The 7,221-nt window shown below is 38.3% G+C and overlaps 1 pseudogene; it reads left to right on the forward strand.

Moving 5' to 3' along the window:
• Positions 1-508: 508 nt before the first annotated feature.
• On the forward strand, positions 509-1,096 carry LOC101176785 (annotated as a pseudogene).
• The last annotated feature ends 6,125 nt before the right edge of the window (positions 1,097-7,221 follow it).

A 7,221-nucleotide genomic window follows, 5' to 3' on the forward strand; every position in this document is an offset into this window, starting at 1 on the left:
GGAGCAAACTCTCAATATACAAGTGAATTAAGTTGGTATTAATTCAGGTTAGTTTGCTATAAATTAAGATGTTAATTGTAATATCCAGGGTGACTAACTCAAAACTCATAATAAAGGAAACAAAAAGGGAATCGAAATGCTACATTAGAAAATTTTTACTTAAGACAAAAGAAGTCAGTAAGGCAGCAATAGAAAAACAAAGAAATAAGACAGATAAAAAACACATAACAAAATGATAAAAGTAAATTTTACCTTATCAGTAATGACATTAAATGCAAATGAATTAAACATTCTAAAAAACAGTTTTACACAATGCATAAAAAATGAAAACAATGTCTATGTATATTCTTTCTACAAGAGACACACTTTAGATTAACAGAAATAAACAGATTGAAAGTAAAAGCATGAGACATAATGTAACATGCCAACAATAAGCAAAGAAAGTTGAAATGTCTATAATAACAACAGGCAAAATAGACTTCAACAAAAATGTTACTAAAGACTTTTTAATGCCGCTGCCACCAGGAGCCCTGTACTATCAGCCATGGTCAACCCCACCGCGTTCTTCGACATTGCCGTTGACAGCGAGCCCTTGGGCCACGTCTCCTTCGAGCTGTTTGCAGACAAGTTTCCAAAGACAGTAGAAAACTTTTGTGCTCTGAGCACTGGAGAGAAAGCATTTGGTTATAAGGGTTCCTGCTTTCCCAGAATTATTCCAGGGTTTATGTATCAGGGTGGTGACTTCACACACCATAACGGCACTGGTGGCAAGTCCATCTACGGGGAGAAATTTGACGATGAGAACTTCATCCTAAAGCACACAGGTCATGGCATCTTGCCATGGCAAATGCTGGACCCAACACAAATGGCTCCCAGCTTTTCATCTGCACCACCAAGAGTGAGTGGTTGGATGGCAAGCATGTGGTCTTTGGCAAGATGAAAGAAGGCATGAATATTGTGGAGGCCATGTAGGCTTTGGGTCCAGGAATGGCAAGACCAGCAAGAAGATCACCATTGCTGACTATGGACAACTCTAATAAGTTTGACTTGTGTTTTATCTTAACCACCAGACCATTCCTTCAGTAGCTCAGGAGAGCACCCCTCCACCCCATTTGCTCACACTATCCTAGAATCTTTGTGCTCTAGCTGCAGTTCCCTTTGGGTTCCATGTTTTTCTTGTTCCCTTCCATGCCTAGCTGGATTGCAGACTTAAGTTTATGATTACGAAATAAAAACTAAATACCAATTGTCAAAAAAAGAAAAAATAATCAGTCAAGATTGATTGACTGAAGATCTAACAATTGCAAATATATGTGCACTTAACAAACAATACAATCCCAAAATACAGGAGAAAAAAACCTGACAATTGAAGAACGGCATGGACAATTTAACAACAGATGGAGACTCCAGTAATCCATTTTCAATAATAGCTATAATAACTAAACATAATATCAGCAAAGAAAGGCAACACTGTAGAGGACCTGCACAACATTAAAAAACAAATGGAGCTGGCAAACACTGACAGAACGTCCCACCCAACAGCAGCAAGATATACAGTGTCTTCAAGAACATATGACATATTCTCCAGCATAAACCATATGCTAGTCTACATAAAAGCCTCAATAAATTTAAAAGAACTGTAATTATACAAGTATGTTTTCCCATCACAAGGAATTAATCAGAAATCAATAACAGGAGAATATTTGGTAAATTCACAAACATGTGGCAAGTGATAACATACTCTTAAATAACCAACAAATTGAACAATAAATCACAAGTAAAATTGGACAATACTTTGAAATGGATGGCCAATGAAAGAAAAAATTGCCAAAACTTATAAAATGCAGCTAAGAGAGAATTTTATAACTGTAAATGCATATTAACACAATAAGAGTTGAATACATAGAAACAGAGTAGAATGGTGGTTATGAGAGAAGAGTTAAATGGAAAGACATAAATCAAAGTGTATAAAGCTGCATTGATCCAGGATGAATAAGCCTAGAAATCTGATGTACAACATGAGAACTATACTCAATAATATTGTGCTGCATAATGGAAATTTGCTAAGAAAGTACATTTTAGGTGCTCTTACTACACACCCACATAGACCAAAAAGAGGTAACCTTGTGTTTGTGATGGATATGTTGATTTGCTTGTCTGTAGCAATCATTTTACTATATATGTATGTCAAAACCTCATGTTGTATGCCTTAAATATACATAATAAAAAATTTTAAAGTAGGAAAGAGGCAAAATCAATAGGTTAACTCTCAACCTTAGGAAACCATAAAAAGAAGAACAAACTAAACCCAAAGCAAGCATAAGAGGGAAATAATAAATATGTGATTGGGTTTAAATGAAACAGAGAGCATAAAAACAGTAGAGAAAATCAACACTATCAACAACTGTACTTTTGAAAAGATCAAAGTTAACCATTCTTTAGCAAGACTAATCAAGAATAAAGAAGACAAACTCAAAACAATGAAATTAAGACTAAAAGAGAGGACATCCTTACTGACTTTACAGAAATTTATTTAAAAAACAAAAACAGAGATTAGGCTAGGTGCATGTGGCAGGTACCTATAGACCCAGCCACTCAGGAGGCTGAGGTATGAGGATCACTTAAGCCCAGGACATCAAAACCAGCCTGGGCAACACAGCAAAAACTCTGTCTCTAAAAAAGTTTAGTTAAATAAAATTTTAGAGAAACAGAGATTATAAGGAAGTAGTAGTATGAAGAAGTCTCTGGCAAAAAAAAAAAAAGGATAACCTATAAAATGAACAAATTCTTAGAAAGAGTTAACTTACAAAACTGATTCAAGAACCTTACAAAACTGACTCAAGAAAAAAGAGAAAATGAAATAAACTTACAACAAGATATAGAATGAGTAATTTAAAATGCCCCACAAAGAAAAGATCATGTCTAGATGGCGTCACTGGTTAATTTAACCAAACACTCAAAGATAAATTAATCCCCATCTTTCACAGACTCTTTGCAAAATAAGAGGACTCTTTCCATCTCATTATATGAGACCAGTATTACCTAATATGAAAACAAAACAAAGACATCACAAGAAACGGAAGCTACAGACCAATGTCTCATGAATATAGATGCAAAGAACCTCAACAAAATAGTAGCAAAATGAATACAGAAATATATAAAAAAAGATAATCAAGTGCAGTTTATTTCAGAAATGTGAGTTTGATATAACATCTGAAAAGTCAATTTAAGAAATAATAAGAATAGAATAAGGACGTAATCCATATATTCATCCCAAGAGATACATAAAAATGATTTAGCACAATCTTGTTGAGATTAAAAAGATTCAACAATAAGAACTGAAAGTAACTTCCTCATCTTGAAAAAGAGACTCTATGAAAAACCTAAATCTAAAAATGGGAACAAGGCACAGATGTCCCCTCTCGCCACTTCCACCTCACACTGTACTGGAGGGCTAACCAGGGCAATTGAGAAAGAAAATCATAGGAATAAAATGCATCGAGATTAGAATGGAAGAAGCAAAGCTATCTCTATTTATAGATTACATGATCCTGTACATAGAAAACCCTACAGAATACACAAGCACACACACACAAACTTTAGGATACAAAAGTGCTACAATTTAATGTAATAAATGATCAATGCATAGTACAGAATATAAACATTAAAAGCCACTAGAATAAGTGTGGCAGCAATTATTGGGTGAAGGACCTATACTTTAAAGTATCCAAATCGGCTTGGTGCTAGGATTGTTTGCTGTGTTTGTTTTGTGTTGTTTACAGTGATGAGTAGAAGCCCTGAGAATTTAGGACACAGTAGAACTTGAGCAAAGGGTGTCGGTGGGCATGGAGTGTGTGAGGAACAGAGCACAGGGAGAGGGTGTGGAGAGGCATGGGTCTGACTGGAACAGCAGAGACCAACGAAAAGTGTCTTTGTATCCAAAATCCCATCCTTGAATGCACTGAGACAGGAAGATAGACAGCCCCAGGGAACAGGTAATTTAGGTTGTGTCCACCTGCAGGATGGGAAGCCACTTACTATTAAGATGGAACTCTGAATACATTGGAAAGCTGGGGACCCTGGCGTTACTGTAGCCATCTAAAAACAAAGGGGAAGAATCCAGACTGAGAAGAGCCAAGAGAGGTCCCTTCATGAAATGGTACATGAATTCCAACCAACCACACCACTTCCTGTGCTGTGAACCAATGAAATCCCTTATTGCTCAATCCAGTATGAATCATGTTTCTCTTCCTTGGAGCCCAAAGCACTCTAATCGATTTTTAACAAGAAAAATAATTATACAGTGTTTCTTCACAATTGATATAGATAATTTTATCTGGTAATATGACTACTTCATTTGGTACATCTGCTTGTCATTCATGATTTTAGCAAGATCATAGATGAAATAATCCTTTTCCAAGTGTGATTTACAAGGAAACAAGGAGCCTCTCTTTTAATTATCCTCAGGCCCTGGCATGGATATTAGCACAGAGGCTGAATTACATACTTTTCTAAAGTAGGTTTATAAGAAGGAGACCCACAAGGGATCCAGATGCCTACATTACCCTCCTTGGAGATTAATGGATCACACGGGAAGAGGAGATTCCTAGGGTCAGACAGGGAATTAGGCAGATAAAGGACAGAAAGAGGAAAAACTGAGAAAGAACTGAGAGACAGAGAGGGGAAACAGGGCCAGAGGATAGGACAGAGATGTGAAAACTGGATTGAAGGGAGAAATGTCTATGCCCACACACTCTGTGCCCGAACATCCACAGCATATTGGTCTTTACCAACACTTCTAATGTGAGTTCCTGTTATCGTCATAAATAGTTGAGTGAGAAAAGCTTTGTAAGACATGGGTAGCGTTGGGAAATGTGATGAATTTTCCATTTGATGGATTGATCTGTGGTAAGTTAACCTAGACTAGCCTATCCCTATCTCCAGCTGCACTGCAGGGAAGCCCATACTTGTGATCTTTGCCCCCAGAGTTCTGGGAAAACATCCGGTCGCTAAATATCCTGGCCCAGGTCCTCCAGGAGCCTCGAGTCAGCTACCCATATCCCAGAAAGCTGAGCCACACAAGCTATTTGTTACGTGTTGGGACAGATGCTCATGTAAGAATGATAGCTCATCCCAAAAATGACACCCATGTCATTGAGCCTCATCCCTTGGGGACACTTGAGGCAGGGACAATGGAGGAAGGAAAACATATCTACTCCTTTCACATCCTCTCAGGGCTTGAGGATGACTCCAGGAAAAACTGTTGACTACCACAGATAAGCCCATGTCCTAAAATCTGAGTGTTTGTGGTGAGATGTTGCCATGGGCTGCATCTGTCTCAGCCTCCACATAACAGAAGCCAAAGGCTTTGCCCCATAAGTTTTTTTTTTATATATACTTTAAGTTTTAGGGTACATGTGCACAATGTGCAGGTTAGTTACATATGTATACATGTGCCATGTTGGTGTGTTGCACCCATTAACTCGTCATTTAACATGTTAATGCTATCCGTCTCCCCTCCCCCCACCCCACAACAGGCCCTGGTGTGTGATGTTCCCTTTCCTGTGTCCATGTGTTCTCATTGTTCAATTCCCACCTATGAGTGAGAACATGCGATGTTTGGTTTTTTGTCCTTGTGATACTTTGCTGAGAATGATGATTTCCAGCTTCATCATGTCCCTACAAAGGACGTGAACTCATCATTTTTAATGGCTGCATAGTATTCCATGGTGTATATGTGCCACATTTTCTTAATCCAGTCTATCATTGTTGGACATTTGGGTTGGTTCCAAGTCTTTGCTATTGTGAATAGTGCTGCAGTAAACATACGTGTGCATGTGTCTTTATAGCAGCATGATTTGTAATCATAAGTTGTTTTTAAATGAACAATTAGGAAGAATAAAAACAGTAGCAAAAACAGCAACAACAGTGCACCCTCTGCCATTGGAGGCAATGTCAAAGTTAATCTTTTTTTTTTTTTTTTGAGACAGAGTCTCACTCTGTTGCCCAGACTGGAGTGAAGTGGCGTGATCTCAGCTCACTGTAACCTCCACCTCCCAGGTTCAAGAGATTCTCCTGCCTCAGCCTCCCAAGTAGCTAGGATTACAGGTCCACATCACCATGCGCGGCTACTTTTTGTATTTTTAGTAGAGACGGGGTTTCACCATGTTGGTCAGGCTTGTCTCAAACCCCTGACCTCGTGATATGCCCGCCTCAGCCTCCCAAAGTGCTGGGATTAAGTTAATCATTTCTTAATGAGCGATTGGGTTTCTAGTTAATGTAAAACCTAATAGGTAACATTTCCACCTTGAGTCAATAGGCACCATGATAAAAAGACACAAAATGTGCTAATGCATGCTTCTTACGGCACATGTCAGGCCTGAAAACACATCTCAGCTTATCACAGACAACAGGAAAGAATGATGGTATATTCCCGAACAGGGACCTACTTATGTGTCTATATGAAAGGCACATTATCTGTTTCAAGTAGCTTTCACTAAGATTGAAATCACTTCCTTTATGAATAAATAATAGTGTCCCATTTCACAATCCAAGGCCTAATCTAAACCCTCCCTTTCTTTGGGTGAACTGTGTAATAATGTGAATTGGTTCACTGGTACTGAACGCAAAGTGGGAGTCAGACAGCCAGGTTTAAATAGAGGTTCTGTCAAACCAGTCTGTTGGTGAATTTGGACAAATGAGTTCACCTCTGAGCCTCAACCACCTCCTTTCTGCAAGGCTAGGTGAGTACAGCGCAGGCACTGGAGCATCACACAATGTATGCATATTTGATGCCCAATAAGTGACGTCTGTGACAAAGATCATACAATGTGAGACACTCCACCACAGCAGCAAGCATGGAATAAGCTCATTTTATCCCAAATCAACAGAGTCCATAAAGCCGTTTTCCTCTTCTGTGCTCAGTTTTTACTATACACATAAAAATGTGGTCTTAATTTAGAAATTTGTATGTCATTAATTTTATTGCAGGAATGGCTAAATTTGGCCTCTATTAATAGAAGGCATCAGCATCTACATTTCAAATCCCAAGTCAATTTTTTCAAGGTTGTGCAAAACAGTAATTTAATAATTATCCACCAATCTGTAAGCACAAAGTCTGCCTGTAGTGGATGTTCTAATTTCACTTTTCCTCTTTTCATCTGCTGAGGGCAGGAAAGGAGCTCATGTGATATGTCTCCTTGAAGCCTTGTTGTGTTGGTC

Source organism: Nomascus leucogenys, chromosome 20, assembly GCF_006542625.1.
Source record: "Nomascus leucogenys isolate Asia chromosome 20, Asia_NLE_v1, whole genome shotgun sequence".
In the NCBI taxonomy this organism is placed as follows: domain Eukaryota; kingdom Metazoa; phylum Chordata; class Mammalia; order Primates; family Hylobatidae; genus Nomascus; species Nomascus leucogenys.